This window comes from Aegilops tauschii, chromosome 2 (assembly GCF_002575655.3).
Source record: "Aegilops tauschii subsp. strangulata cultivar AL8/78 chromosome 2, Aet v6.0, whole genome shotgun sequence".
Classification (NCBI taxonomy): domain Eukaryota; kingdom Viridiplantae; phylum Streptophyta; class Magnoliopsida; order Poales; family Poaceae; genus Aegilops; species Aegilops tauschii.
In genome coordinates this window covers 313,015,220-313,037,822 of record NC_053036.3, presented here as the reverse complement: position 1 = coordinate 313,037,822, position 22,603 = coordinate 313,015,220, and positions in this window count along the sequence as shown.

Genomic DNA, 22,603 nt, shown 5'->3' with positions numbered 1-22,603 from the left:
ACTTGTCATGATTATGAGTACCCTTTTTCTGAACATTACTCATTTAGTGTGGAAACAATTTATAGTATTCGAGTCTCTTATGATACTCCCACTATTCCGAATGAGAAGAATTTTGCTTATGTGGAGAGTAGTAAAAATTCTATACTTGTAGATCATGAAAAGAATGCTTTAGGTGCTGGTTATATTGTTGAATTCATTCATGATGCTACTGAAAATTATTATGAGGGAGGAATATATGCTTGTAGGAATTGCAATAATATCAAGTTTCCTCTCTATGTGCTTAAGGTTTTGAAGTTATGCTTGTTTTGCCTTCCTATGCTAGTTGATTATTGTTCCCATAAGTTGTTTGCTCACAAAATCCCTATGCATAGGAAGTGGGTTAAACTTAAATGTGCTTGTCATATGCTTCATGATGCTCTCTTTATGTTTCAATTCTTATCTTTTATGTGAGCATCATTGAAATCATCATGCCTAGCTAGGGGCGTTAAACGTTAGCGCTTGTTGGGAGGCAAACCAATTTTATTTTAGTTTCTTGCTTTTTGGTTCTGTTTAGGAATAAATAATCCATCTAGCCTCGGGTTAGATGTAGTTTTATGTTTTAATTAGTGTTTGTGCCAAGTAAGACCTATAGGATCTTCTTGGATGATAGTTATTTGATCTTGCTGAAAATTCCAGAAACTTTCTGTTCACGAAAGCAATTGTTTAAAATCACCAGAACGTGATAAAATACTGATTTCAATTGCAGAATATTAATAATCAAATTATATAGGTCTTACTATTTTGGTAGAATTTTTTGGAGTTTCAGAAGTATACATTTGATACAGATTACTACAGACTGTTCTGTTTTTGACAGATTCTGTTTTCTATGTGTTGTTTGCTTATTTTGATGAATCTATGAGTAGTATCAGAGGGTATGAACCATAGAGAAGTTATAATACAGTAGATTTAACACCAATACAAATAAATAATGAGTTCATTACAGTACCTTGAAGTGGTATTTTGTTTTCTTTCGCTAACGGAGCTCACGAGATCTTCTGTTAAGTTTTGTGTTGTGAAGTTTTCAAGTTTTGGGTAATGATTCGATGGACTATGGAATAAGGAGTGGCAAGAGCCTAAGCTTAGGGATGCCCAAGGCACCCCAAGGTAATATTCAAGGACAACCAAAAGCCTAAGCTTGGGGATGCCCCGGAAGGCATCCCCTCTTTCGTCTTCGTTCATCGGTAACTTTACTTGGAGCTATATTTTTATTCACCACATGATATGTGTTTTTCTTGGAGCGTCAAATTATTTTGTTAGTATTTGATTGCTGTTATTTAGAACAATGTTTTGCATCTTTTATTTCAATAAAAGTGGCATTGATAGCCTTTACTATGCCTATTTTACAAGTCTTCATGTTGCTGTTTGAAAACAGAAAGTTTACCGCTGTTGCAAAAATTCCCTAGAAAAGTCAGAATGTGATAAAATGTTGAAACCTTTTGCATAATAAGATCTGATAAATTTAATACAGTGGGAATTTTTTTTCATAATTTTTGGAGTTAGGGACCCTTTCCTTCCTATAAGCTTAAATAGTCTTGATCTCGCGGGTGTGAGATTGCTGAGTCCTCGTGACTCACCAGATTCTTCCAAAACAGTTGCAGGTGCCGACGATACCAGTGCAGGTGATGCAACCGATCTCAAGTGGTAGTTAGGACCTTGGTCGTTACTATGTTTCTTTTCATGTTGATCAGTAGTGGTGCCCAGTTGGGACGATCAGGGATCTAGCAGTTGGGTTATCTTCTTTTCTTTTGGCTTTGACCGTAGTCGGTCTATGTGTGTACTCTGATTGATGTATGTTTTATTTATGTATTGTGTGAAGTGGCGATTGTAAGCCAACTCTTTATCCCATTCATGTTCATTACATGGGATTGTGTGAAGATGACCCTTCTTGCGATAAACCACAATGCGGTTATGCCTCTAAGTCGTGCCTCGACACGTGGGAGATATAGCCGCATCGTGGGCGTTACATAGACCCTTCCTGAAAATAAGATAAATTGCAATTGTTTGATGACTAAGAACATGGTTTGTTAGTTTTCAAGAAACTTTATGGTCTATACTTTACCATGTGAATAGCTTGCTACTTGATCATGAGGAGTTTTATGAGATGAGCTACTGTTTATGATAAAGAATGCTGTTAGAAAAATTGATTGGAATTATCATTGATCAAACTTGTGCACTTGCTAGCATTCACACTTCATAAATTATTTCTTTTATCATTTACCTACTCGAGGACGAGTAGGAGTTAAGCTTTGGGATGCTGATACCTCTCTGACGTATCTATAATTTATGAAGTATTCATGCCATGTTTACAACAATTCTATATGATTTTGTTATGATTTGATTAGAACTAACCCGGACGGACGCTGTTTTCAGCAGAACTACCATGGTGTTGTTTTTTTGCAGAAATAAAAGTTCTTGGAATGGGCTGAAAATTTACGAAGAATATTTTTGGAAATATAAAAAATACTGGAGCGAAAAGATACCAGAGAGGAGTCCCGAGGCCACCACAAGTGTGGGGGGCGCCCGGGCGCGCCCTCTGGTCTTGTCACCGCCTCGTGGATCCTCTTGACTTTCTCTCGACGCCAAAAGCTCCTATATATTGAGGAAACTCTAGAAAAAAACCTAGATCAGGAGTTCCGCCATCGTATGCTTCTGTAGCCACGAAAAACCAATCTAGGCCCTCTCTGGCTCCCTGCCAGAGGGGACCATCATCACCGAAGGCCATGGAGGAGGATCCCGGAGGGGGCCATCATCGCCATGGAGGCCAAGGACCAGAGGGAAAACCTCTCCCCATCTAGGGGGAGGCCATGGAAGAGGAAGCACAAGGGGGAGTACCTCTCCCCCTCTCTCTCGGTGGCGCCGGAATGCCATCGGGGGAACCATCACCACGGTGACCGTCTTCATCAACATCACCATCTTCATCACCATCCTCATCTCTTTTACGCGGTCCACTCTCCCTCACTTGAACATGGTGCTTTATGCCACATATTATGATCCAATGATGTGTTGCCATCCTATGATGTTTTGAGTAGATTTCTTTTGTCTTTTGGGTTGATTGATGATCTAGATTGGTTTGAGTTGTATGTTTTACTTTGGTGCTGTCCTATGGTGCCTTCCATGCCGCGCACACGTGAAGGATTCCCGCTATAGGGTGTTGCAATACGTTCATGATTCGCTTATAGTGGGTTGCTGAAAGAAGCATAAACCCGAGTAAGGGGGTTGTTGCGTATGGGATAAAGGGGACTTGATGCTCTAATGCTATGGTTGGGTTTTACCTTAATGATCTTCAGTAGTTGCGGATGCTTGCTAGAGTTCCAATCATAAGTGCATATGATCCAAGGAGAGAAAGTATGTTAGCTTATGCCTCTCCCTCATATAAAATTGCAATGACGAACACCGATCTTGTTAACAATTGCCTAGGATAATTTCGCACACCGATCCATCATTATTCCACACTCACTAATTCTAATATATAGTAATATATTCTAACTTTATGTTAATAGCACCTACTTTTATAATTTAGTTCTCTGATATCATGCAAAGTTATCCTCTTCATACCCACAATGTAGTTTTATTTCTCGTTTCTAGATGGAAGCAAACGTTCGGTGTACATAGAGTTGTATTGGTGGCAGATAGGACTTGAGAGAATATTGATCTTACCTTTAGCTCCTTGTGGGTTCGACACTCCATACTTATCACTTCCATCTTTGGAAATTGCTATGATGATTCCTTGCACTTGGGGAATATCACCCAGCTCCTAGTGAACGCCACCGTTCGGCTGAAGGAGAGGGGCTTGAAGGGGGTTCACCTAGTGCAGACTTGGGTGGAGCGCCGCGTGCTTCCTCTGCAGGCCCGCGAAGAGTTGATGTGTAGCTACCGAGGCCCGACTGACCCCTGTCAGGTCGTGCTAGACGAGCTTGGAGAGGAGGTCCATCGCTGCCTCGCCCTTTTGACCGAGCAAGAGGCCGACAAGGACTCCTTGGAGATCGTGGTGGAGGCCTTCCATCGCGAGGCCTCCCCCGGAGAGGTAACCTCCTTCACCTAGCTCTGCTTAGGGCAAGTGGACCTCCGTGTCACTTACTATGGGCTTCTTGAATCTACAGGATATTGCGGGGTTCACTGCCCTTTTATCATATCCCCCACTCCCAGGGCATGAACTTATTCCGGCCGTGCAAGAGCTCTTGCGGGTTGCCCCAGAGCGTCCTTGCCCTAAGAAGAAAGGTAAGGCCACTGCATCCTCCATCGTGGATGAGGAGGCGGATGAAGCGGTTGACGGGGCTGCCCTAGAAGGGAATGACGCCTCTTCTTCCCCCGAGGCGGAGGGAAATGAGACCGCTGTCGGGGGCAACGGTAGCCTTGATGTGGCAATGATACGTCTCCAACGTATCTATAATTTTTGATTGTTCCATGCTATTATATTATCTATTTTGGATGTTTAATTGGCTTTAATATGCTCTTTTATGGGACTAACCTATTAACCGGAGGCCCAGTGCTAGTTGTTTTTTTTGCCTATTTCAGTGTTTCGCAGAAAAGGAATATCAAACGGAATCCAAACGGAACGAAACCTTCGCGAGGATCTTTCTTGGAACAAACGCAATCCAGGAGACTTGGAGTGGAAGTCAGAGACGCAACGAGGCGGCCGCGAGGCAGGAGGGCACGCCCAGGGGGGTAGGCGTGCTCCCCACCCTCGTGGTCCCCTCGTAGCTCCACCGACCTACTTCTTTCGCCTATATATACTCTTATACCCTGAAAACATCCAGGAGAGCCATGAAACCACTTTTCCACCGCCGCAACCTTCTGTACCCGTGAGATCCCATCTGGGGCCTTTTCCGGCGATCTGCCGGAGGGGGATTTGATCACGAAGGGCTTCTACATCAATACCATAGCCTCTCCGATGATGTGTGTGAGTAGTTTACCAAAGACCTTCGGGTCCATAGTTATTAGTTAGATGGCTTCTTCTCTCTCTTTGGTTCTCAATACAAAGTTCTCCTCGATGTTCTTGGAGATCTATTCGATGTAATACTTTTTGTGGTGTGTTTGCCAAGATCCGATGAATTTTGGGTTTATGATCAAGATTATCTATGAACAATATTTGATTCTTCTCTGAATTCTTATATGCATGATTTGATATCTCTGCAAGTCTCTTCAAATTATCGATTTAGTTTCGCCTACTAGATTGATCTTTCTTGCAATGGGAGAACTGCTTAGCTTTGGGTTCAATCTTGCGGTGTTCTTTCCCAGTGACAGTAGGGGCAGCAAGGCACGTATTGTATTGTTGCCATCGAGGATAAAGAGATGGGGTTTATATCATATTGCTTGAGTTTATCCCTCTACATCATGTCATCTTGCCTAATGCGTTATTCTGTTCTTATGAACTTAATACTCTAGATGCATGCTGGATAGCGGTCGATGTGTGGAGTAATGGTAGTAGATGCAGAATCGTTTCGGTCTACTTGACACGAACGTGATGCCTATGTTCATGATCATGCCTAGATATTCTCATAACTATGCGCTTTTCTATCAATTGCTCGGCAGTAATTTGTTCACCCACCGTAATATATATGCTATCTTGAGAGAAGCCACTAGTGAAACCTATGGCCCCTGGGTCTACTTTACATCATATAAGTTTCCGATCTATAATTCTAGTTTACTATTTATTTATTTTGCAATCTTTACTTTCCAATCAATACAACAAAATACCAAAAATATTTATCTTATTATCTTTATCAGATCTCACTTTTGCAATTGGCCGTGAAGGGATTGACAACCCCTTTATCGCGTTGGTGCAAGGTTCTTGATTGTTTGTGCACGTACTAGGTGACTTGCGTGTAGTCTCCTACTGGATTGATACCTTGGTTCTCAAAAACTGAGGGAAATACTTATGCTACTTTGCTGCATCACCCTTTCCTCTTCAAGGGAAAACCAACGCATGCTCAAGAGGTAGCAGGCAACCACCCATGGGGAGGACGGATGCCTGGCGGCCTCTGGAGTGGACTCGTCGGTCAGGCGCCGAAGGCCCGTCTGCCCCAGGATGGCCCAGACCTCCCATCATCGCTTGTCATTCTGGTGGTAGTGCTCACGCCCCAGAGACGGAAACTTGTCGAGCTGATCCAGTAAGTTTATGATACCTATGAATTTTGTCAGGTCACAACCTCCTTCCCATGTTGAGCTTGGCCTTGTAGGGTGAGCGGGGCTTTCGACGATGTGCCCTCCTCCACCGAGCGCCTAGGGTCGGGCGAGATGGAGCTGCTGGATGACAACCGGGAGCTCCCTAAAGAGAGTTCCCCGCGTGGTGTTAGTGAGTATGCTTTCATGGGTTGTGGAGGCCCACCGGCCTATTTGTATCTTGGCCTTGTGATGCAGAGCATCCTATGGACATCACCATGTCAGGAGTCCGTTTGGCAAGTGACACGTGCGACATCTACTTCACATACATAAAGGTGAATCATCTCCTTTACACGTGCCCACTTGACCTCTTCGAGGATGGTATACTACTTGACACTCCACTCGTGTGCATGCATAGGTATTGTCAGAACGCTATGGACGATGAGGAGGAGTGCGAGCGCAAGTGTACAACTACACCATCCGCGAGGGAAGTGTGGAAGCAAAGACGGAAGAAGACGGAGCTTCGGAATCTACAGCGGCCGGACGTCCGACGTGCCACCGGACGTCCGACACTCTACAGCGCCCGAACGACCGACGTCCACCGGACATCCCACGCGACCACGCCAGGACCAGCCAGGAGATCTACAGCGGCCGGACCACCGATAACCTCCGTACGACCGACAAGTCCCAGCCTCCGGACGACCGACGTACACCGGACGTCCAACACCACCTGTCCAGAGAAGAAATGTCGGACTTCCGACGCGTGCCGGACGACCGGTCCCTCACGAGCCGTCGGACGTCCGACACTGACCGGATGACCGATACCTGCCTGTGCGCAGCCGCGGGCCTTTGGCCTTGTATCCCTCTCCCACTTACCCCTTCGTGGCTTAGACTATAAATTGACCACCTCCACCTCCATCTCCTTTCTAGGGTTAGCAAAGTGATAGCTCATTTGTATGTGAGCTTTGCTCCTACCTTCCTCTACTCTTGAGAGAGAGAGAGAGAGACCACCACTCCCATGGAGTTCAAGACCTCCATGTGAGAAGATCCTGCGGGATATATCGTCAAGACCCCTCACGGGAAGATCCGTCTAGGATATCATCAAGACCTCCTCATGGAGATGAACTTTACCTTGTATCTTTCCCTTTGTCGTTCATGTACCTTGTGGATCTTGTGTGTTTGATTGTCTAGTGGATGTGTGATTGGACTTGTTCTTAAGTGTTTCCCCTTGTGATTTCTCTCCGTTCTTTCCCGTGTTCTTAGTGTCCTTCGTGGGATTCGCTCCCATCGTGAAAGATCGGCCACCTAGGGTTCTACCCTACATCATCTTGGTATCATGATCCACGTTGATCACGTATTTGGAGTCCCTCCCATACGTTTCTAGCCTTCTTTTGCTTGATTTCGTCCTAAATTTTGAAAATGCCCACCAAAAATAGCCCCAATTTTTTTTGTGATTTGTTGGTTTGATGATGTTTTATTGATTTTTATCCATGGATTTGCTTGGTTTCGAGTGGATCTAGCATCTCCCCAAGTTTCCCCATCTTTCATCCAAGAAATCTCTTCAATTTTGACCCCAAAATCCCCAATTTCCGTCCAATATCGCGTCCCGGAGCTCAAATCCCGCGTTGACCCCAACCCACCGGACGTCCGACCTTTACCGGACGACCAGAACCCCAAACCTGAGCTGAAACAGCGGATTTCTGAGCCCGACCAGATGTCCGACGACTGGACATCCGTCCATTACCGGACGTCTGATACCTGTAGTTTCAGACTTCGGCTGATTTTTGTTTTGCCCATAACTAATTCATCTGAACTCCGATTTTGACGTTCTTAGCTCGTTTTGAAGCTATCGACACCCCCCTTCCCACAAAAATACTTCCAACTTCTTTTGACTCCATCAAATTTTGAAAAATTTGGCATCTTTGCCTAGGGCTTCCACCACATCATCCACATAACCACCATAGCCTTCCGCAACCTAACCCATTTTGTTCCCCATTGCATATGTTGTTGTTTGAGTTGTGACTTGAGTCTCCTAAGGTGTCTCGGCTACTTAGGGACGGTTGCTTCTTCATCAACCACCACCACCACTTCCGCCTAAACTTGTCCACCATACACTTCCACCACCCCAACTTAACCCAATTTTGTTTGAGTTGTGAGTTGTGTCTCCTAAGGTGTTTCAGCTACTTAGGGATGGTAACTTCAACATTGACTCGCATAACCCATAATTCCACTTCCACATTGCCGAGTGCAACACCACCACCGCTTTCCGCTACCACCATTGACATTTGCCTTTGGAGATTTTGAGTTTGCGGTTTTTCCGTTTCCTAAGGTGTTTCGGCTAACTAGGAACGGGTCGACATCAGTGTAACATCCCAAATTTCCAATTTGGATGTTTATAATAGATCATTCATATGCATCCATGATCTATGCATTTTTGCCCCATTTTTTTTATTTGATTTTTGATCCAAGGAACTTTGAGCAACTCAAGGACCAAAAGAGAGAGTTGGAAGTTTCCCTAAAAACCAATTTTGATTTTTTTTCAAGTCTTTTATTTGTTTTATTTTTGGATCTATGTTTGTATGCTTATGTATGTTATTGCTTGCTTACGCTAGATCATCCGGAGTGCGAAGCTTGCTACTACGAATCTTTAGAGTTCAAGGATCGTCAGCAAGGCAAGTTCACACTTTGATCATAATTTTCAATACCCAGTTTTTACTATGCATTAGTTTCACCCTCAAAGATTGCATGAGTAGGATTGGGAACATGTGGTTATGCTATGTAGTTCATCTGGTAGGAACCTATGACCTTTTGATCACCCCGGGAATATTCGTTATATCATATATTGCTTAGCCATGCTCGTAGACGGGGATTGGTATGTGTGATCCATGCAAGTTGTGAGAGATAATAATTTTGGGACAACATAAGGTGGCAACTTTAATACACATCTGGGTGGATTGTTTGGGGCACTTGGAGTAACCAGTGCTCGCCCAAGGGGAATCCCGAAGTACCCGTGTGATTACCCTAGGTCCGCCACCCAGGCTCAAAGGGATCATAAGATATTTCATACCTAGAAACTTCTGTGTGCAGCCACAAGCCATTATGGACTCTGGCATAGTTGAGTAAGTTGTGTGACCTTTTTCCGTGGTAGACTAGCTGATATAGGGGAAAGTAGGTGTACCGGTCTACCCAGGGTTAAGGGGAAATGCTTCTAAAAGGCTATGTCTCGATCTTCCGATCATGGAGGTGGTCTAGTCTTGTGGGGAAAAGTGCGCAAACCTCTGCAGAGTGTACAAACAAATTATGATTAGCCGTGTCCCCGGTTACGGACATCTTGAGTATCTAAAAGTGAATTATTGGTTGATCTCATCACTCTTTTAATGAAATTATTGGGTTACTAATAACTTGGGAATTTTGGGATTGAGTTGGAGGAACCTTCTCAATAATGGCATTTTAATTTAGTAGTAAAAAAAGTATTCCTTTGTTGTAGGGTAAAATTAGCTTTATGCAAAATAAAACTTAGAGCCTCCACCAGCTAAATTTGCATATAGAGATAGTCTTTTCATTTATTATTATTCTCTGGTGTGAAGTTGCCAGCATATTACATGTGCTGACCTACACGGCTGCAACGTCTCATGTTGCAGACTTTTCCGACGAAGATTAAAGGTGCGATAGGTTGTTGTTCTACACTCAGTTTGCCATGGAGTTGGATGGACTCATTTACCTTCAATGCTTCCGCAGTTATTTTTATTTAGATGGCCTTTGGCCATATTATTGTAATAAATACTCTTTTGAGGACCTTGATGTAATAAAGTGTGTGATTGAACTCTGTTATAATTCCTTGAGTACTGTGTGTGTCAGCATACCGATCCAGGGATGACACTTAAGCACAGAGACTTCGATCCATTTTGGGTCTGGTCGCTACAATCAGCAACACCGCCTCTCATCATCGCCAAGGACGGTAACCTCGACGACACCATTATACATTCCCCTTGCAATTGCATTGTTAAATCCTAGCCCATTTTGCGTCACTTGCCTATCGAGACTAGCCATTTGAGTATTGCCGGCAACGTTACTTGTGCACATCAGTGATCATTGATCTACACCTTCCATTGCATACATACCATATCATATTGGTCTCATCTTGGTATCATATCATCTCTTGTGTCACAAGATTGTTCCCGCATATAGACAATTGCTATCTTGGTTTGTGCATTTCGCAAAGTGGCCATACAAAAATAATAAAAAATAATAAGCTTTTAAGCAAAGAAAAGAGTGAACAAAGAGCTTGTAAGCAAGAGCCATAGCATCGTATCATAGTGCATTACAATATATCATATGGTATCATACTTGATCATCTTGGATCATCGTGTGAGAAACACTGGGAACCATACATATATAGCATACTTGGGATAGAACTTGATACATTTTGCATCTTATAGGTTGTGCACAAGTATCGTATCCGCCTATTGAGCAATCGTGCTAGCGTCTCTCTTTAGTTATGCAACACGAGCGTTTTCCATGGATTCCACATTTTGTGCTCATTCCTTGGTTGCACGACCCCATTTATCTATCCATGTGTGTGTTTCCGTGTGCCACATATTGCTATTGGTCTACTTGTTTCACTTGCGAATTTGTGAATCTCTTTCAACATTATTGACTCTTGCTAACATTTTGCATTAAATTTTTGTGCCACTATCCTCACCGAGCTACTCCATAAGCTTTACTTGATAGGTGTGAGTGAACAAGTCCGGTACCAATTCCACTATTCTTTCATCTCACATTGAGTGAAACGGGATACATCCTCAACTTTGGGAAAAGGTAACTTGGTATTGTTTATCTCATTTCCTACTCACCTCTACTCGAGTCTTGTGATGGATAGGCAAGGCATTTCACCTTCGGTCTACAATAACAATGATGAGTTCGATGCCATGAAAAACTCCACTGACGCCAAGATACATGCTCAAATGGAGGAGATCAAAGCCCTCATCAAGTCCTACAAGCGATCTTCCTCATCTTCGAGAATACGCTCAAGAGTACATGCTTCCGAGCTACCATCTCCGAAAAGATCACATCGGCATCAGCACCATCACCAACAAGAACGTGAAGGTCAAGAGCTCAACACCAACAATCGATCAACGACTTCACCATCTCCCTTGGCATTCTTCGCCAAGAGACTTCAAGGCATCTTCCCTACGAACATACGGCATCTTCGCCAACAAGAACCTCAAGTCTACGCTCAAGAGAAGCTTCCCAAGCTCAAGTCCGCGACTTCCACGAGCTACTACGACATCGACATCGACCACGAGATTCCTTTCTATGGGACTCTAGAACCCGAGGAGTATCTCGAGTGGGAGCACTTGATGGACGACTACCTCAAGCTACATCAAGTCCCTTCCGAAGAGCAAGTGAAGTGCGCCACAAGAAATTTCCACGACTACGCGTCCACATGGTGGCTTCACACACATTCGGAGAACTATGACATGAGTTGGCCCAAGACGAAGAGAGCTTTGCGGCGAGAGTTCGTGCCTCCAACCTACACGGAACAACTTCTACACCAATTGGAGAACACCATCCAAGGATACAAGTCCATCAACGCGTACTTCAAGGAGATGAAGATTGCCTTGCGATGAGTCGGCGTGGACGACCCCATTTCGATGAAGTTCCACTTCATGATGGGATTGCATAACGACATCTCCAAGACTATCTTCCTCGAGAACTACAAGTCCCTCGACGACAACTACATTGGTGCTCTCAAGGCGGAATAAGAACTCATGAAGGCCAAGGCTTCTCCACCCCAAGCTCACTTTGCGACGACCAAGCTCCATGAGAACGAGCATGAGGAGCACCACCAAGATGTCCAAGCCCGACGAGCTCCAAGACGATGCTCCCAAGTTCGACTTCACCGCCATCCCTCTTTGTGGCATTGATGATGCCGAGTCTACTTCGACTCTTTTACAAGATGGTGCGGCGATGACTACGACTATGGAGACCATCAAGTACCAAGCTTTGGAGGCGAGCGACACAGTGACGAGCAAGGATGATGCTTGCCTCCATCTTAGGAGGCGACCGTGATGATGTGCCATCTTCAGCCTTCATCCACGGTGACGATAACGAGATGATCAAGCATGGGAATTTCCCTTTGGTCATAGAGGAGAGTGATGATGTGCCATCTTCGGCCTTCATCCATGACGACGGCGATGAGATGGTTGAGCATGGGATTTTCCCTTCGACCACGGCGATGATGACTTGAGTGACTTTTGCCACCATATTGAGAGTGAGAGTGACTTCACCACTAGCCCCATATGTGATGTGTTGCCCCAATTCCCATGTGAGGAGAGCCACAACCCCCACCACTTAAGTGAGATGAGTGACTCCACCATACATGCGATTGAGTGCACCTACTTTGAGGGAGTGAGTGAACCACCACATAGAGAGAGTGTGATAGTTGATAGGTCTCGTGAGGCCATTTGCATTTCTAACAACTTGACCTCTACCTCTATTGTGTCTTCTCATTTGGTGCTAGGTCCCATATATTATGACACACCGATTCGCGATGACTACGTCCTCCCATTGGACAAGACGATGGCCATGGTGGAATATGATGCACCCCACATGGTTCCATCAAGATGAATATGACCACCATTTGGTCTTTCCCACCTCACCTACACCACTTGAGTGGAATGAACAAGGTAACATAGGTGAAGGTGATGCTCTAGTCCCACTAGTGGACATTCTTGACATTGATTGCTTGCATCATGTTGATCCACCTATTTCCATGCTTCATGCTATTGCGACTTCCCCATGTGATGATTTATTGCCCATTTATGATGAGTATGATGATTCTCATGTTGAGTCTATTAGTTGTGATGCCATGTTACATAGGATTTATTGTGATCATTCTTTAGGTCACATCATGTTTGACAATCCTCTTGACTTGTCATATGCTATGCATGAGATCCATCATATGTCATATTTGCAATCTCATCATAGTGGCTATGCATATGCCATCAACATAAACCCAATTTGCACATATGGCATAGATGACAAGCCCATGGTTATCGGCATTTGTTTCTCTTGTGATGATATTGATATGCTCCCTTTGCATCATTTATCTCATATGCCATGCCATGACCACCTAGCTTCGGATATGCATTGTTTTGGATGTTGTCCATTTTCTCCATATGATGTTTCCAATATTGCCCATGAGGAGACCCCCATAGTTTCCTCATACATTTTAGGAGATTTCGATTCATCCCATTCATTGCATGATCCCAATACTTGTGTGCACCATATGTTTCCCATGAATAAACATGCTATTAATGTGCCATATACTTGCATTCTCAATTTGTGTCCCCATCGTGTCATACACAATAACTATTCTTTCATGATGGATGACATGTTCTTATACCATGCATCAAATTTCTTTGAGTGATGTTTATCTTGTGCTAACTCACACATGCACATACACATCATGATGGATGATGTGTACATTTACCACGCACACAATTTCTTTGGTTCGTGTCTCTTTTGTGTAGGTACCCATGAATACTTGTCAACCTCACAATCCCACGAGTTGACAAAACGAGCTCTAGAGAACAATGATGACTTGGGATCCCATGGATTGTCTTTCCCACCGCTCTATTCGCGCAAAGACTTCGCGCATTTCTTATACATGGCCCTCATTTGGCTATGGCTTATTGTCCATTACACATTCTATGCCCATCTTGCCATGTTCACTTTGCATGATATGCTCATTACTATGCCTTTTCCATGCATTTGTGACCCATGCTTTGCATTACACATGATGATTGATTCTAGTACTTGTATGTGTATTTGCAAGCTTGGTGGAGATATTGCTTGTTATTGCCATGTTTCATTTGTGCCCCATTCCTATGATGACACTATGATCTTGCTTTGTGCTCATGCTTGCGATATGTCATGTGCATTGTCTATGCCTATTATTTGCACACATGACATGATTGCCATGATTTCCTCTAGTGTGTTGCATCTTCACTCCACTAGTTTGCACGACTTGATCTCTATGCTTGCTTATGTTGCGACACCGATGATTCATACTTGCTCATTTCATGCGGTTGATGACAACCATCTACATGCTTTACACATGATTGTTATTGCTTCTTGTCATATATCTCCATGTGTTGCCTCTCTCATGCTAGAGGATTTGACATGTATTGAGTGCAACAATGCTTTTAGTCTTGCTAATGAGATTGCCCCCATAGCATTCTCACATATGATTGGAGATTTTGACATATTTCTTGTGAAGCATGCTTGTCTTTCCTCTTTGCACCATATACCTAGTGCCATGAATATCACCATTGTTGCATCATATTATTCATGCACTTGTGCTTCTAATGGTTATGTGCAAGAGATGAGAACCATCATGATGGATGATGTGTTTATCTACCATGCGCATACATTCTTTGTTTTGTTGTGTGCATGTGTATGATACTTGGACTTTGTGTCGACTTCCACTTCACGTGAGTTGACCATTCGAGCTCTTGAGAGTGAGCCTCATACATTATACCACGACTCGCTTCTACACCACATTTTCTTGTGCTTCGGCATCGTGAAGAATGCCCAAGGACACGCCTTCAAGGTTACATCTTTCTTGAGCATGGATATTGCGGATCATACTACTTGTGTTGCTTGCACCATGAGACTTATTGGCCATCTTGGACCACTTGATTGCGCACTTGTTAGAGATCTTGCTTTGACTTGCCATTTTCACATTTCCATGCATCATGATATATATGCCTTGTGTGTTGCATCCAATTCTTGGATTACTCGCTTCTATCATATGTTTGGTTGCAACAATGTCATTCCTTCACATATGCCATGTCCCATTGATTGCTACATGCTTGTCTTGATTGCCTCACACATGATGAACAATTGCTCTTTCTATTGTGTTGAGTGCCACACTATCTTCACTACACCCTATGCATGTTATGCTTGGATTGTCTTGCACTTGACCCATGTGTTTAGACACTTCATTTTATTTGGTGTTATGAATGATTCCTATGCCTAACATAGACCTTTCATTGAGCAATTTATGAATGCTTGATATGACCTCAAGGTAGATGCTTATTCTCTTGCCACACATATTTGCATCACTACCTCACATTTACATGCTTGTCCCCATGATATCTTTGCTTGTGCTCAATTTATGTGCTTACATGCCATGTCACAATCCTTTGTCACACCATATGCTTTGCATGATGATGACACTTGTTGGGTGAATCACCACTTGAATGCTTGGTTTTGCACTAACACTAACCACATTTGTTTTTCCAAGTGTTTGTTGTCGTTGCTCCTTTTGAAGGAATCACTAGACGGTGCGACATTGGAGAGTGCCCATTGCGAGCTTGAAGATGATGAGTACTTGGTGAACATCCACTTCTACACGGCGAAGCCATTTCTTTACCATGGTGATTTGGTTTTCGATCCGAGGTCGGATCTTTCCCAAGGGGGGAGATGGTGCGGAGCATCCTATGGACATCACCATGTCAAGAGTCCGTTTGGCAACTGACACGTGCGACATCTACTTCACATACATAAAGGTGAATCATCTCCTTTACACGTGCCCACTTGACCCCTTCGAGGATGGTATACTACTTGACACTCCACTCGTGTGCATGCATAGGTATTGTCGGAACGCTACGGACGACGAGGAGTGTGAGCACAAGTGTACAACTACACCATCCGTGAGGGAAGCGTGGAAGCGAAGACGGAAGAAGACGGAGCTGCAGAATCTACAGCGGCCGGGCGTCCGACGTGCCACCAGACGTTCGACACTCTACAGCGCCTGGACGACCGATGTCCACCGGACATCCGACGCGACCACGCCAGGACCAGCCAGGAGATCTATAGCAGCTGGACGACCGACAAGTCCCAGCCTCTGGACGACCACGTACACCGGACGACCGACGCCACATGTCCAGAGAAGAAACGTCGGACTTCCGACGTGCACTGGACGACAGGTCCGTCACGAGCCGTCGGACGTCCGACACTGACCGGACGTCCGATACCTGCCTGTGCGTAGCCGCGGACCTTTGGCCTTGTATCCCTCTCCCACTTACCCCTTCATGGCTTAGACTCTAAATAGACCACCTCCACCTCCTTTCTAGGGTTAGCAAAGTGATAGCTCATTTGTATGTGAGCTTTGCTCCTACCTTCCTCTACTCTTGAGAGAGAGATACCACCACTCCCATGGAGTTCAAGACCTCCATGTGAGAAGATCCTGCGGGATATATCGTCAAGACCCCTCACGGGAAGATCCGTCTAGGATATCATCAAGACCTCATCATGGAGATGAACTTTACCTTGTATCTTTCCCTTTGTTGTTCATGTACCTTGTGGATCTTGTGTGTTTGATTGTCTACTGGATGTGTGATTGCACTTGTTCTTGAGTGTTTCCCCTTGTGATTTCTCTTTGTTCTTCCCCGTGTTCTTAGTGTTCTTCATGGGATTCGCTCCAATCGTGAAAGATCGGCCACCTAGGGTTCTACCCTACATCACCTTGTTTATCATGTCGTGTGTAGGGACCGACCGGAGGTCCCTGGCTTCCGGATGTTCGTCATGTGGATCATGTGGCACGGCTCCAGTGGGTCGCCGATCTTGTAGAGCGAATGCACAATGTCCTTGGTGTGGCTTGCGGGATGTTGTGGAAGGGTGATGATTCTCTCGAGGGCACTCTGGATGGCGTCCCGCGGCTGCTGGCACAAGCCTCACACCAACTGCTGGATTGGCAGTACTCCGCCGCACACGAGGGTGCGCAATGGGTTCTTGCTGGCGTGAGGTCCCAGCACCCAAAGATATCTCTGCACCCCCTCGTGCATGGGACCTCTGAACATCCTACGACAGAAACCTTCCGCGGAGGTCAGCGCGGAAGCAGAGTATGCTGTTGACGCCTCTGATCTCAACAAGATTATTAAGCGGTGACGTGTAGAAGAGAGTGACTCATAGGGTTTTTCGTTGTATACAATTTTTGGTAACTATATATTTTGATACATGTCTTTTTTATATTTATTTTGTCCCTTGGGTGCAATAGAGCGACGTCCAGGTTAGCCGGTGAGAAATGTCATCCCGTTGCGTCGTAAGCGTCAACGTTTTGTCGGAGGCCCTTGCTTGAGCAAGGCGTTCGCATGACGACATATTGTCGCTGTCGGGGGAATTACCCACGGCTAGACCTAGCCCATGAGGATAAGTCATCTCTGGGGTTATCTCTGAGGGTAAATCATCTCTAGGGTTATCTCTGAGGATAATTCATCTCTGGAGTCATCTCTATGGATAAGTCATCTCTGGGGTTATCTCTGACGATAAGTCATCTATGGGGTTATCTCTGAGGATAAGTCATCTCTGGGGTTATCTCTGAGGATAAGTCATCTCTGGGGTTATCTCTGAGGATAAGTCATCTCTGGAGTTAAGTTCATTCAGCGAGATGAGCGGGACATACTGAGCGGGACATAAGGAGCCCGCGATGAGTCGCCCGAAAGACGAGTCCCGGAGATAAGTCACCCGGAAGATGAGTCCAAGAGATAAGAACCCCGCGATAAGAAGCCCGCAATGAGTCGCTCGCGATAAGAATCCTGCAATAAGAAGCCCGCGATAAGAAGCCCGCGATAAGAAGCCAGAATAGACTAGTCCTAATCCTACTAGGACTCTACATGTTAGCCGGCCCCTTCAACTTATATAAGGAGGGGCAAGGCACCCCAAGAGAGACAAGTCAAGATAGACATAGAAATTTTAGACAACATCAAAGTAGAAGCTCTTGAGATAGAGGTAGCGAAATAGCACCCTTGTAATCACGAGCATGATCATCATTAATAGCAATCAAGCAGGATGTAGGCTTTTACCTCCATCGTGAGGGCCCGAACCTGGGTAAAAACTCGTGTCTCTCGATTCCGAGCAACCCCGCTCAAGCTACTATCTAGTTGTGATGGTCTCACCACTAAGTCCTTTCCTGAGGACATATGTCATGACAAAACCACGACAGTCACTGCTAGGCTTGTGGGCTAGGCTAGTATTCTCGGTTGTTTAGGATTTGTGTGTCACAAACATAGGCGGAAGGGCATGGGTGGCCTTAAGCCTTGGGCAACATGGGAGACCACCCTTCTAGCACTACTGCAGGATGCTGCTAACGCGACACTACGATCAGAGACCCTTCGAGAAACTATGTGCGATGCAATAATCGCAAACGGTGCTGTATGAAAACCATCAGAAATGTATAAAACGTTTGCAATGACCGATGCATCAAACACGGTTTAGGTTTTATTTGTGTGTGCGATGACGGGCATACGGTTCAGTTCAATGAACTGTTTGCGATGAGGAGGAACGAAAGAAACGGGCAGCCAGATGAAGACGTGTGCGATACACAGCATACGGTTCACTCGGATGAACTGTTTGTGATTAGGAAACACAAAAGAAATGGTCAGCCAGATCAAAGGTGTGTGCGATATACGGCATGCGGTTCACTCGGATGAACTATTTTCGTTCAGACATGAGAACATAAACGGTTCAAATGAACAAGATGTGTGTGATACGAGGCAAACAGGTCTGTACTCGGAGACGTGTGCGAAGACCGATAACAACACAGACGATTACTGCTAACAAGCCGTGTGTGTTGTGAGAAAACGATTGCTGGTATACAATTGTGAGTGATTGATGAAAACATCACCGACGGGTTCCATTGTTTAGTCCGTATGCGATGTGATTTTCTTTGTCCGCACAACATCTACGCTCTGTCTACAGCATCAACATATATACTTAAAAAGACAGCATTGCATAACCAAATTAAGCATACAATTACACAAGTGACTACACACATAACATTTCCACACACCAAAGAAAGCAATTACATGCATACTAAAGTAGGAGAAACGAGGATCTAATCATCTACTTATTTTTGCGACGACGCTTGCCATTGCTCTGCTTCTGGCTGGATCCCTGGCCGTTTTGGGGAAGGAGGGACTTCCTCATGTCAACGATCAGCCTGTACATGTCGTAGCTCGTGTACGCCTCCTTGGCCGCGTACACGACGTGAGCTTTGTCAAGTTTCTCCATCAAGGCCGAGTGCCAGGCACACTTGTCCTTGTTGCATGAATCCTTCATGTCTCTGTAGTAGGGGTCGATGATGGCCTTGGCGAGGTGAACCAGTGAGTCCTTCTCATGCTCCTTGCTACCCCTGATCTTTTATTGGCCCTGGATGTCGACAAGATTCTGGCAGGCGATGCTTGAATTCTCAAGCACCTTTACATCGTTGGTGATGTCCACCATAGCGAACATGTAGTGGGGGTTGTTGACAAACCTGGCGAAACGCTCGCAAGGCCTTGTGGCCAGGCAGTAGTGGTAGACGAGGACGTGGTGGCGCATGCACATCTGGGCGACGGCGACCTTGGGACGAGACCCGGCACGAGCGCGGGTGTACTCGAGGTCGAACCCGACCACCTTGTACTTCTCCTAGGCAAGCAACAGCTCCATGATGTGGATGGAGTGCTCCGCCCAGACCGGGTCATTGGTGTACACCACTGAGAGGTCCATGAACCTTCTATGGGTGTCCACCACGGCACGCATGGTGAACTGCTGCTCGTCGTCGGCAGCCGCTCGGAGCGCCATTGGAGCCGCGCAAGATACCCTCTAAGAATTTCTTGTCATGGGTGTGCTTCTTGCAATGGTGGGGCGTGATCGAAAGGTTGAAGAGACACAAGGGTGGGTTAAATGGTCGCTGTAATAACTGGGAGCCGGCCAGCCTGTAATTGTCACGTCTTGTCACGGCGTTCATAGTGGAGGATTCTAGAATCCAGTGCACGCTTGACAACACCACACCCCAAGCGTGGGCTCGAAGAGCCTGTTCCCGCGCTACCGCGCTGTTTACTGCGCAAGCTTCCCGCCCGGCTAGTTTGGCCACGCGTCGGCTAGAAGAGGGACAAATCGTGGGTGTTTATTGGCAAAAAGCTTTGTAAAAACGAAGTGTGTGGAATGACTTCGGTCATAAGTTTACCCTTGGGTGATGAGGTCAAAGTTACACAGAAGAGTGATGATGGACACTCGAGTGCGATAATTAATTCTGCGCTCTACAGTGCACACGGTGGAAGAAACCAACTGTGTGCAATATTGTCGAAGATCGCAGTCGAGTTAGCTATACAGATCGTGTGATGTGAGATCGACAAGGTAAACTGATTCAAGAATGGTTAATAAAATCTAAGACCATTGCATATTAAGGTCAAAATAGTGCTAGCAATATACGAGTCTCATACGATGCCATTTCAACGATTGTACCACAAAAGCTCGAAATGTTACAAGGTTCAAATTCCAGAGTTATATGGCTCAAATTCGAAGATTACAAGGTTCAAACTGATATTAGAAATGAAATTGAGCTCATCAGCTACAAACGCTCACGCTGATGTGCTGAACATGGATATCAGAGAGGTTCAAACTAATATCACCGCTTCTAAGTCTGGTTTCGAAACCTCACAATTTTTGCAAAGGGGTCAGCCACTGAGAAGTCATGTATGGGGTTGACCCGATGACTTCCGATTACTCTGTCATCTGAAGTTCCAAAATGAAATTCAGCATTTTTGGAGCCTACTCCATTCTGCCGCAGGCGCCGGCGCTGATCAACAGACCATTCATTTTTGCGAAATAAATGTAGGGCAAACCTCATTTCCTTCAGCACCCTTGCTCGGAGAACAAAGAACCTGGCAAATATAATCTCCGGTAAGGTCCCTCGGTAGGAGTTCAAAGTAATTTCTGAGAGATGCAGATCTAGGCATTCGACGTGATTGTTATATTGTATCAAATTATCCACCACTGGCCTAATCTTATCTGCAAAAGAAGAAAACGTGTTAGTGCCTACATGCAGTTTTGAACATTACTACATGCCTAGCTATTTGGTTTGCAGGATTTGTAAAATGCACTAACATGCCATCTTCGATCTGACATGCTTAACATGGGCATTTGATTACATTCTAGAAAAATGTAGCCTTCTTCACAAGAGGTTGGAGTGGATGAAAAGTTCCCTAAGAAAACTATTACAGATGAATCCAAAGGAGAAATGCTTATTGAATGTAACCATATGGATCAAGCAACCAATATGGGGGGGCATGTATGTACTGAAATCCTCCAAAAGAACCTTCAGAAATCGTAGTACATTGTCATTGTAAACTTGGAAAAAGGTGTCACAAATTGAACTCCCTTATGGTTAACATTTAACAGGAAAGGAACATCACCTCGATATATAGCTTCTCCAGGAACGGAAAGCATCTCAGGAAACTGACAACTTGCTCCAGGTCGAGCCCGATAGATTCTAGTGCCAAGACCTTCATTGTGCGCAGTTTTGTGGTCAAGCTTGTCGGAATCATTTTCTGAATGACGGACGAACAAACATCTTCAAAATTAGAAATAATGTTAATTTGTAGAAGGAGAGGTAGAAGGCGGCTGTTGTACCTGAACGGGTGTGGATCCAATAACAAGTTCGGAGTATTTGTCAGACGAGTAGCCCACCACTGTCAATTTCGGCGCAGAAATGACATTGATTCTTGTTGGACCTTCTTGATCAACTATAAGTAATCTCTCAAGTGCAGGTGTGTCCTGGATGACCATACCATGGTCCACCTTTTGTGATGTCTTCCTGCCGCACCAGCAACACACATAAATAGTCCGGAGAGTCATGGAGGTGATGTGGAAGGTACTCAATCCATTAATCGCCTGAAGACGAAGGTACTCGAGTGCAGTACGGCCACGGAGCAGGCGCTCCATGTCACCCTTTGAGAGGCAGACGGCGACGACCTCGAGGTGCTTCGGTCGTGGTAGAATAAGAGCGGGTGCGTCATTAAGGGGCGGGAAATGGCAGTTCCTGAACTTGGCAAAGCGCAGCGTGGGCGCGAGGCGGAGTGCGGACGTTGGCAGCGACCACATATGCCCATCATCAAAAGTGAGCTCCTCGAGCTGATCTAGGGCGGGGGATTGGAACCAGTCGTCAAGCTTGGCTCGATCCTTGCCGTTGGAATGGAACATGCCCATTCTAAGGCCTTTGGTTGGGCCAAGGTGACTGCCGAGGATCTTGGAGAATGCATCCAAGCTTTTGCGATAGCCATAGCAGAGCTCGTGGGTGTCGATGAAGTCGAGAGGGCTGGAGTTCCATAGGGGGCGCCACCGCCGGGAAAGGAGGGTTGTCCGCGCCCCATATTTGATTGGGAGGAGGGAGATGATGACTCTCAACATATCATCGGGGAGGCTGCTGAAGTCTAGGCCTGCTGGAGTCGCTTGCGGTTGTAGCTCGCCCCGCCTCCGCTTGTTGGCAGCCCCGTTCTCCACCTCCGGAGTCTCCTTGTCAGCGGCGCTTTCTGATAGAAATGGGAGTACATGGAATATTTAGTTAAAACAGGGCAATAGAAAAGTGTATTGGTAACTAGAAGTTATTAGGTAGGAATATAGTAAGATAAGG